Source organism: Zea mays, chromosome 4 (genome assembly GCF_902167145.1).
Source record: "Zea mays cultivar B73 chromosome 4, Zm-B73-REFERENCE-NAM-5.0, whole genome shotgun sequence".
NCBI lineage: Eukaryota > Viridiplantae > Streptophyta > Magnoliopsida > Poales > Poaceae > Zea > Zea mays.
The window spans coordinates 24,827,295-24,838,898 of record NC_050099.1 but is presented as its reverse complement, the minus strand read 5'-3'; the positions used below and the strand labels follow the sequence as shown (position 1 = coordinate 24,838,898).

Below are 11,604 nucleotides of genomic sequence, written 5' to 3'. Positions count from 1 at the left end.
GTGTCCCACCGCACGCCTTTGTTGCCACACAGCCTTCCACTGTCACGCTTCCCAGTGGCAGATCTGAAGGGGGGAGGCTGGGGGCTCCACAACCCCCTACAGCTATGAAACTCCATTGATACAGAGGTTAAATTTAGAGGAAAAATAAAAGGAAAGAAGAAGAGGAAAAAATAGCCCCTCACTCTATTGGAGAAAGAGGTGGAGGGTAGAGAAGAAGGGAAGAGAAGGAAGAAGAAGAAATAAAAATGAGTCCCTCTAACGGTTTGTGTTGCTTCCACTAATGGTCACTGTAAAATCAACCCCTCCTTAGGTCTAATCCTGGATCCGCCACTGACGCTTCCCCACCCTCACCATGACTCCCTCACTGCTCTCCCCATACTTGGTCTCCCTTTTGCGCACCCATCACACCCACCCACCATGCACCACCATTGTCACGACCACCCCGTCATGCACTACCCTTCTGTGAGACGTTGACGTGCACCACCGTCGACTTTGGCATTGCTGATCTACCCCCACCGCGATATTGTCGGCCATCTTCAATCTTCTGCCAACAAGGTAACATGTGCCCTCAACTCTTTACATTATGTGAACATAGATATTTAATTCCCTTCGACCATCCAACATAGTTTATGCATGAGGGTTGGTAGAGGCTGTAAATGAATAACTCTTACTTATGGTTGTAGCATGATTATGGGTAAAGATCACAGATGGATGGATGATGGTTGTAATAAATGTGGGGCTCACTCTCATCAGTGGATGGTGAAGACAGAAATTTATTGATCGCGCATTTAGTTTGTCAGCAACCACAACAGATATTAATGTCTTATGCCCATGTACAAATTGTCGCAACTATAAATGCAGGGACAAAAGAATGATGAAGCTCCACCTTTGTACCTATGGTTTCACCAAGCTACGAAGTGTGATCACACTACGACGAGTCACACCGTCAACATGATGAGGCATAAGCAACAACACAAGTGGTAGAACAAGTGACAGAGGGTGATATGATTGATGGTGATAGGATGGACGAGATGTTTAATCACACACACACACATACTATATATATACTAGGTATATGCCCGTGCGTTGCTACGATATCAATATGATAAAATATGTTGATGTATAAAAATAATAATTGACATTTTGTCAGAATCACTAAAAGTGGATATAAATAACTATTTCTTCTGAACCATTTGATAAGGCTCTTCCCCTAAAGTCGAAACCCACCAATACACTTCTTTTGTTCTAAATTATTACTACCTCCGTTTTCAAATGTTTATCGCCCGCTAGTTTGTTTTTAAACTGAACAACGATCAAATAGAAAAGAACAGAGGGGTAGTTCACATCATTTTTAAGGAGCCATTTGGAACCCTTGCCGCAAGACGGGCGCAACACATGCCATTGGTTTTCAACTGTACAAAACAAAACAAGTTGAAGTTTTAACATGGCTATCTGTTTTACACGAAGGAAAACAAACAAAGCTGCCAGAGAGACTACTAATTTCAGACATAAAAGGGACTACACATAGGACATAGCCCTCCAACAACACACACCCACTCACCTCCCTGTGCTCAAGTCCTTCAACGGGAAGGATTGGCTGCTACAAAATGCTTGGTTGCTCGTTACTGCGCCCTTCGCTTGCAAGCCAAAAAGGCAGGACCTCCACCACAACCTTCTACACCAGCTTATCCTCCTGGAAGCCATTCAAAAAAGCGACGCAGAGCTTTTTCTATCCTCTCTTAAATGTGAAATCCACCAACACGCTGCACAGCCCTCACTTTACAAGTTAGATGTTAAACTATTAAGTCTATCTAACCAAGGACAATATACAATGGAGAAGTCATATGGATAGTCCAACCAGTGTTTGGCCATTGAGAGGGGCTCCGATGAAAGTGCAAGCTTTTCAGATATCTTTGTTAAAGAGTCACCTCGCGGGAGCTTGCAATTTTTTGCCTCTATATTGAACATTACATTTTTTTTACATTTTACACCTTGGCCATAAGGATGCAAGTTAGTATCCATTGTGAGATATTGAAGTTGATAATATATTTGAGCAAGCTTTTTTGTCAGCTGTGGCTTCCTGCACCTTCTGGTCTCAGGCTAAGGTAGGTGGTTCCGTTGAGGGCAGCGTACGAGACCATGAGGCCGTCGTCAGGAGGCAGCCACCGTGACCCAAGAGGACATTTGGAACAAATCTTGTGGTAGGGCTTACCCTTATATGATCGTTGTTGGGGACTTGTTCTCAAATGCTATGAATTAAGAACAAGGCAACACAAGAAATGTTAAACGTTAAAGTCCTTCGTCCTTCGAAGCATTATTTCCCTTAGGACATAATGATTTTCGGACGAAGGTTATGAAGGACATACCTTCATAAATTCAACATATATAATAATGAAGAAGGAATTATATGAGACACAAAAGATAGCATAAACCATTATGTATTATTATCAACTCATTTCTGTATTATTATTATAGAAAAGTAGAAATAATATCAAATTACAAATGTACCTTCGGCTTGAAAGAAGGCGAAAGTACAAGCGTGACGCAAAAGCAAATGCCAAGTCAGCATGAGCAGTACGGGGGTACTGTTCACCTATTTATAGGCACGGGACACAACCCATATAAAATTACATCCATGCCCTTTACATTTGGTAGTAATTCTATAGTAATCCACCGAGGTCTGAATAGCCTTTTCATCTTTAAGTCGGTTTCCTTTTCTGCTACCACGCCGAAGCTTTCCTGCTCACATCTTCGGCGCTATATCAACCTTCGTATTATTTGGGCTTCTCCTACTGTGATATCGACTCGAGTCCGAAGATACCTGTTCACACATTATACTCCAGAAACACTGTTAAATCTTGTTTTTGAGGACCTTCGGAAGCCGAAGGCCCCCAACAATCGTGCATTCAGAGATCAGCAGACGAGCAAGATGTACACCTGCATAAAAGGGAAAGTATATGCATGTGTATCCTGTGAAACATAAAAAGGTTTAATCGTGGTCTGCCATGAACTAAAATGATGCAAGTGGGCATGCATAAAAACTCTACTTTGATTTATGCATAAATAAAAGTTGAGAAGTAGCTTTGAATTCCACAACCTTGGCAAGTAAATTTCCACACATGTGTACAACAAAACCAATATATTGTGACTGCAGGAAAACAAGGTTGGTTCATACATTCTCTAGTGGGTACACAGTCTTCTTGCAGGCAGCACACTCATCCTGTGTTACACAAAAGACAGAACACAAAGAATAGCTTGTTAGGGATCTTAGACTATTCACATGGATACAGGTTTGGAAGCTAAAGTCAATGACAAACGATACATGTTGCCAATTGATATAGAATGGAAAGCATGGATGACTAATCATATTGGCGGCCTTTTGAAGATTAGAGTCCTATTACTTTATAGTCTTCTTCTCGCGTAAAAAATATGAACTCTGGTTCAGGAGATAAAAAAACTCTACAGTACAGACAGAGCAATCCAAAAAATTGTAGGAATGGAGTACCTGTTCATTGTTTGCCTTCACACATGAAGAGAGATAAACAATATATAGCAATAAGATCAATGTCACGCTTTAAAGAAAATACAAGGGAATGGTTTACCGCGCTGGTGACGGCTATGGGGATGGGGCGGGCGCCGCTGCGAGATTGGCGGGAGGGCGAGGGGGAGGGCGGAGGTGTGGTGAAGCCAAGTGGTGGACGCCCACGGTACTAACATATGGTGTAGTAGAGATTAAAACAAAACTTCAGCTACATCTTCATGCAGAAGAGACAAAAAGAACTAAAAGATAGTTCGAGTCCTAGGCCATTTACACTATAGATATGATTTGCAGCTAGATAATTCGAGTCCTACCTCATTTGTAGCTTCTATGAAAGATAAAACACCAATGGTAACCTGTTAACTGAAAACTGATGTTATACTTGAAGATTTAGTGGTTTGTTATGAGGAGACAAAAGATCTAGTAGAAGAATAGGCAAGGAAGCAAGGGAAGGTTGACCTCAGTGTCTACAAGTGGTTTGTTTTGTGAACAAGAGTGCGCTATACAATAGAATGATCGAGTATTTTAGTCTTGTGTGATCCATTATTTATACATTGATATGCAAAAATACTAATTGATTTTTTTTGGAATATTATGTATTTCTGCTAATATACTATTGCAACTGTTGTTTTTACAAATTGATTTTTTTGTTCTTAGCTAATGGAAATAAGCAATTATGGTAGACATTAATTCTAAGAGCATTTCAGAAGTTGAAAAACAGCAATACTAAAAAACAGAACTCATCATATACAAAGGAATCATTGTAAGACATGAACATGCTTACCTAGAAGAATCCAGTTAGTCCTTCTGACAGATCCTTGGCCAGCCCCTCTATCACCTCACGAAACCTGCTCATGTTCCTTGATTCTCTCGATGCCTTCCAACTCCAGCTACTAATAGCACATGAGGCATTTAACTATACAACTTTCTGAAAACAATTATCCACGTAACCTACCACATCAAATAAAATCCTAAATAGAGACATCAACAGTTTGCACTAATAAATACACTAAAAATAATCTTGAGAAGTAAACAAGTTCTTAGTTAAGGGTATCAAGGGAAAATAAGTCATGCACTCCAGAGGGAAAACATGAAACATTCGCACACGCCACACCTCAACATCTAGAAACTCCAACCGCACAACGATAGACATAGTGGAGCATAATATTACATTTCATAAAATGGTGTAAAGTAGAAGTGCCCTCAAAGACATTTCCAAACATATCTATGTAAATGATGTAGTCACTAAGGTAGGGACTGTAAATAGTTTATGGCAGTATAATTTGGGAGTTATTAGGGACAGATCCACAGAACAAACAGGATAACCTATTGAGATTTGGCAAACTGTGCTAATACTTGTTTCATTGGTAAGAACTTGCATTTATGATCCCCAAAAAATACTTGCAAACATAGGTATGGTATTGCAAAGAAACAAAAGGATCAAACTGAACATCAGTTCATCTAGATAAGGAAAAATAACATAATGGAAGTTTATTAAAAAAAGTATGCCAGTGAAAACGAAGTACACACCTGTCCATAGGTTGAAAAAACATCAGCAAGCTTCTATTCAGTTACATGCAAATTAAAGGGATTAACATATCAAGAAAAAATATAAAACTAAATATATCCAAACACGAAAGACCTCAAGAATTTACATGTTGACCAACGTCGATGACATGGATTGTTCGTGAAAGAGCTCGATGAGGCTAGGCACCCATCATTCTTCTCATCCCATGGATGAAATCATTCCTTCTCTGTTATCACAGACCAAATGCAACCCATTATTCTCAAGAAAGTACTTGAGGTATAAACCATTCATTCATATAGACCAACAAATAACAATTATATCATACCAGCTTCCTGGTAGCTAAAAATAAAATGCCAGAATCTTAAATCACTTAAATGACCCATTGTTGGAGACTCATGTTGTGGAATTACTCCCCATTGGTAACCCAAGTGCCCAAGTGGTCCAACAAGCTGTCACTATGGTCTGCAAATAATGGCCCAGGATCTCCACGAGCCCCCTCCAGATTTCTCTACTCCATCTAAATGAGCAAATTTGAATAGCATAAGCATACATAGCTTGCTCAATATAGCAATATCGATCCAAAAAAATAATTGCACCCAAAATTAGAATGGAAAAAGGTTGATATAAATTAAATGACTGCAAAAACAAAATCATCACCTTCTTCATATGATGAGTATAGGACTACCTTCTTCATCTGGCTTGTCTTGTTGCAGAGGCTTCTCCGAGGCATAGGAATATGTTGAAGTATAAACATTGTTGCTCGGTGTAATGTCAGCCTTTGCTTTGCTGGAACTAAGAGTCTCAGGTTCTGAGATATCAGAGTTCTTCAAAACTCGGTGCCTTGTAGACCTCCTACGGAAGCTCCATCTGCTTTTATCTGATATGGCATTGTTCTGAAAACAGCGAACATGCACATCAGCGTGAAGTTCAGTAATTGACATGAGGAACAGAGATTGAAAAATCTTATGTTCCTTTCCACACATAAAAAGAAAACATCAAAAGGTGGTGTTATTGGGACAAGGTTCAGGAGTGGCTGATGGCTGATCTTCATCAGTAACATCAGCAGCTAGATCACTGACAAATATTAAGTGACCAGAAGGTATTACTGACCGCTTTTCACCCATGCGATATGATACCAGTTCAACTTAGATGCCTGGTCAGGGTTTGGCATCACATGACCATAAAAATCTTGAAGAGCCTTTTCTGCTAATGCATGAGAAAAGAACTGAACAAATCCATACCCCTCTAACTGTCATGTTTGCCTATTGCGGATAACTTTTATTTTAACCACCTACAAAAATATAAGATAGCAAAATATAATAAGATTACAAGCTTCAGAGCTGAAGACCTAAACCTTGATGATCTATCCATCCATTGTTTTCCCTATATATAAAAGACAATATAAGGAAATAAGCATAGGAAGAACAATCAGTATGTTAGATTTGTATAACTAATGGGGCAGTTGACAATAGAAGCTTTATAACCACCATATGCAGACAGACAAAAAGGGACATAAATTTGTAAACACTATTGATATCATAAATATGATGCAAAACCATCAAGCATAGCATTGATACAATGAAATATTTATCTTGAAGATTATTTTATGTTGTTAATTGTCCAATAGGTTCGTAAATCAGTTAAGAGGTTGCTCGTTGTCGGATAGATTCTTAAATCAGCAAAGAGGTTGTAAATGGCAGAAAATTGTCACATATTTGGACAACCTTTTTGGTGCTACCAAACATTAATTCCAGAATTTGGTTGCGAGTTTCAGACACTAACACATTGTGGATGATAGGACATGATTGCTAGAATGTAACTGGTGTCGACAAAAGCAAATTGGAGCCTTACTTAGTGGGTACAAGGGGGCTGCTAACATCTTAAGAGCAGCTATTTGCAGAGAAGGCTTTTCAAATTAAATTATAGCAGTAATCATGAGGCAGTCTAAAAAGTGGTAGTAAATAATATCATCTACTACCAAGGGATTATTCCATAGCACTAAGACAATAAATTCAGACTTTCAATTATATGGATTTACTTGAGGTTTAAAATATAATTCATGTTCTTGCTCAACCACTTTCTTTCCCCTCCAATTCCTATAGCATTTCAGTACATAAAACCAACTACTGACCATGGCTATGTCATATGCAGATCCATGGAATTCACCCTCTCCGACCTCTGCGTGAGCTTCCTCTGATCCAAACAAACAGAGTACCACTGATAGCTACATGACCCAAAAACATTCACCATCGAGACAAAACGGGGAGCAGAAAGCCAAACGGATCCAAGGAAGATGCGTTGAGATTACCTTGCTATTCTACCGGAGCGGCTACCAAAGAACGCTCGTCGCCTGTCCACCACATGCCAACCTCCAAACAAGTGAGGCGTCGCATTGATGGCAGGGAGGAGAGGGGGCGGTGGGTGGGCAGAGGGATCGGCAGAACCGTGCACCAAAATAATCTGTGGACACCTACAGTAGCGTCTTAAGATAGACATGTCAGTAATATGAGATTTGCACAGATAAGTAATGGGCAAACTAAATTACAAGCAGCAAGAAACTTCACTCGGAACTTTGTGTAGTACTCAACAACAAAATCTACTATTACATGATGTTTAGTTTTACATGATTAGTTTATGCCCAATTTTCACATGTGGCAAAATGTCGAAAATGATTTGTTTGCAACATTGTGCATTCATCTGGTTTGTCGCCATTTTGGCAACATAATTACTTCTGTCTAAAGGACATTGAGCTATGCAGTTTTTAAATCACATGTTTCAGAATTAATACAAAAAATACCCCAAAAAATGTGGATGGGCAGTTGAACATTGAGACAGAAGATCATAAATTCAGAACTGAATTCTAATCCTCGTAAAATCAATTGTAGAATAGATTAGTAATTGCATTCTAATCCTCGTAAACATCTTTTGGGGGACTTTTTTAAGTTGGCCATATGCACGGGAATAAATATGTATATTGGTACATATATTTACTAAAACATGATTGTATTGATTCTTAGGAACATCGAGCATTCATGTAAAACTTGACGCAACTAAAAGAAATGGCCCTCTCTTAAGCCTTATCATTTTAGAGCATGTTGTTCTTAGATAGTCAACCCTATTCTTATTCATTTTCCTCTATTGGACCATTGAACAATACACTGCCTTTGTATTCTCAACCTAGACCCAAAAAACCCCCACCATAAAAAGCAGCTAGATAAGTAGCAGCGGATTAGGAGTATTTTTTGCGTCTAAGTTCTCGTACTCTATCTACAATGTAACAAGGTATGACTTGCATCTGCACACATGCAACACATGAGAAATCAGGTAGAAGAATTCAGAGTCTGTAATATAATAAATAAAGTTGTGTCAATTTCAAAACGAATCCCCTAAGTGAGCGTCGAAGGAACGCAAACCCCTTGGGCCTCTGATTCACGCAATTTTAACAAGGCAGCACACCACATACCTTAGCAGCCAGCGACTCAGCGAGTGTGACGAGGAGGAGGGGTCAATCACCTGTGAAGGCGTCTCAATGAGAGAACGGCCAGGTGCTAGCAACGGCAATCCGCGCAGCTCCGGTGGCACACGATGGGCAACTTGGTGGCGCCTGCGGACGACTTCTTCTCCACCTCCATTGTGGTAGATACGGTGCGAAGTTGAGTGAGGGAAACAGGGAGCAGCGGTGCCAGGTTGAGCAGGTTGGCGGCGTTATCAGAGAAGGTGAGGAGGTGGAAGGAATAGGTCGCGGGTACATCGGCACCACCTCCTCAGAGAGTGGCGGTGGCAAGTGGGCCAGTAGTCAACGGTTGGAGAGGTTCGCGGCACCGCTGGTGGTGGCCTCGTGCGTGTGCGTCTGGCCGGTCGGCATCGCGTGGCGCTCAGAGGGATCAGGTTGTAGTGGGACTCGTGATGGATGAGCAGAGTGAGGTGGTGGGTCACGCATCGGCTGGGGAGTCGGAGTACGGGGGAGCTGGCGAGTCAGAGGACAGGGGGAGCGAGGTTGGAGGTGGGGATCAGTGCTCCCAGCTCTACGCGTCTAGGGAAATAGACAGGGGAGGCAAGGATCGCGAGCGGGACTGGGGCGAGCGGCGCCGGAGCGTGGCGGCCGCGAACGTGGAAGGTGAGCACGAGATCGGTGGAAGGGAATCTAGGTTGAGTGCCCGCCGATGGAAAGGGGGAGCGGTTTCGACCTGCGCAATGGCTCTTCATCCCAGGCTCGCCCCCGTTGGGGAGTTTGGGGCTGGAGGGGAGCGAGGCGGGCCGGAGGGGAGGGAGGCGAGCATGGCGAGCGTCCAACGCGTGGGAGAGCAGGGGCGGCGAGCATCACAGACGCCGGATAGGGAGGGGATAGCGACCACTGTTGATGGCAGCGACGAAAGCGCGACTACCCGGGATCAAAATGGAGGCAGAACCGTGCACCGGGTTGGTGTGGACGCCTACGATCCTCTCTTAAGAAGTAGTAGAGATTGTATAAGTGTACTCAGATCATGAAACCTATTCTCTGTAATTGTCAGGATGTAGCTACCATCATTTTCACATTTAAAGATGTGATTATCTAGTACTAAACCATGAGAGTAAATTTCAGTTGCAGCAGGTATTCAAAACTCTTCACAACAACATTTTGGTTTCCAAGTCCTAGGTATTCAAATTCTAAAGAAAGTTAATTGGGTTGTCTCTTGTGCTTACCAACTCCTTTGCATACCGTCTTTGTCACCTTGTTGGTTCGTTAGGGAACTGAAAGATCCAAACAAAAATCAAATATGAAAAAAAATATCAGTCTCTGCCCACGTCCCACAAGTATAACAATCAATCTATATAAATGTGTTGTCATACATGGATAGCATTTTTGCTCCCATAGCATTTTGATCATTATGTAACGTGAGATAGTATAATAACATTGGTAGATTAGTAATAGATTGAGCACCTGCACTGCGAGCCTGCGATGGTGTGAAGCAGCATCCACGTGGCCCGGCCGACCTCCTCCGTCGTCCGGGGCGCCTCCTTGGCATCCTTATACTTCTCCTGCACATTCAGTTGAAACATATCATGGTATATTTGAGCATCTTCCTAATGTAAATTATGGAAGAAAAATAAAATGTTAAGCAATTAGTTTTTCTACTTTTTTTGTGGAAACAAGTTGAATTTGCAAGCTAGTTCATAGGATTCATTGCTTGATGGTGGAGCTACAGGTAGCCTTGGCCATGTCAGGGTCTAGACATTATATTTGCCTCCAAAAGTGGGTGTTTGGCATGGATCAAGTCATTGGTGAGAAATACTTACTTGAAAACTTTCTTGAAGTGATCAACACATTATTTGCAAGGATATAGTCTTGAGATTATATGCATCTGAGCATGCGACCAGCGGTAATGTTATTTTTGCATGCATATCAAGCAACAAAATGTTGTGAAGTAAAGAAGGTAGAAACTTTCAGGGTTGAAATGTTTCCATTTGTCTCGTGAACGTGCTAATGTCTAATTACTCTGGTGATCCAGTCCTTCCTAAAAAATGTTTTCAGCTTACCATTCCTGACAGATTTAGTAGTAGTCTGGTTGTACATAGCTTATGATTTTTTTATAAATTTACCATTAGAAGCATGGTAAACCATGTGCACCTCACACTAACCCGCCTAACATGGGAATTAGATCATAAAGGAATATTCTCTGTAATTGAAACCTATTCTCTGTACTCATAAAGGAGGATTGTATAAGTGTACTCAGATCATGAAACCTATTCTCTGTAATTGTCAGGATGTAGCTACCATCATTTTCACATTTAAAGATGTGATTATATAGTACTAAACCATGAGAGTAAATTTCAGTTGCAGCAAGTATTCAAACCTCTTCACAACAACATTTTGGTTTCCAAGTCCTAGGTATTCAAATTCTAAAGAAAGTTAATTGGGTTGTCTCTTGTGCTTACCAACTCCTTTGCATACCGTCTTTGTCACCTTGTTGGTTCGTTAGGGAACTGAAAGATCCAAACAAGAACCAAATATGAAAAAAGATATCAGTCTCTGCCCACGTCCCACAAGTATAACAATCAATCTATATAAATGTGTTGTCATACATGGATAACATTTTTTCTCCCATAGCATTTTGATCATTATGTAACGTGAGATAGTATAATAACATTGGTAGATTAGTAATAGATTGAGCACCTGCATTGCGAGCCTGCGATGGTGTGAAGCAGCATCCATGTGGCCCGGCCGACCTCCTCCGTCGACCGGGGCGCCTCCTTGGCATCCTTATCCTTCTCCTGCGCATTCAGTTGAAACCCTCATCAATAACCTCCCCACCAAACCACATAGAAGAGGACACCGAGGCAGAGGATGAAGAAAAACAACTTGCCTTCCGGATCTTCAATCGCGGTGGTGTCGGCAATGGCGAGGAGAGGGAGATCGCTAGATGGGGACGGAGGCAGCGGTCGTCGGGTCCGACGTCAGGTTTGGCATCGGGGGCGATGAGGATGTGGCGGGAGAAGGGTTCTGCTCCCGTGGTCGCGTGCTGGGGCACGGATGCCAAGGATGGCCGCCTCGCCGGCG

The 11,604-nt window shown here is 41.6% G+C and overlaps 1 long non-coding RNA gene across 6 annotated transcripts; it reads right to left on the bottom strand.

The window, feature by feature from the left end:
* Positions 1-2,441: 2,441 nt before the first annotated feature.
* LOC103652951 (uncharacterized) lies at positions 2,442-10,358 on the bottom strand. Of its 6 annotated transcripts, XR_004857687.1 has the most exons (13): positions 9,988-10,314; positions 9,750-9,797; positions 7,375-7,548; positions 7,198-7,290; positions 6,177-6,357; positions 5,724-5,959; positions 5,392-5,583; positions 5,194-5,292; positions 5,069-5,101; positions 4,323-4,489; positions 3,853-3,894; positions 3,603-3,710; positions 2,442-3,220 (listed from the first exon to the last, which is right to left on the bottom strand). It is a non-coding gene; the product is annotated as an uncharacterized lncRNA (long non-coding RNA). The 6 variants fall into 6 exon arrangements; XR_002269028.2 differs by having other exon boundaries at positions 2,827-3,220; positions 3,603-4,489; positions 9,988-10,346; XR_002750514.1 differs by having other exon boundaries at positions 2,827-3,220; positions 3,603-4,431; positions 9,988-10,345.
* Positions 10,359-11,604: the final 1,246 nt, after the last annotated feature.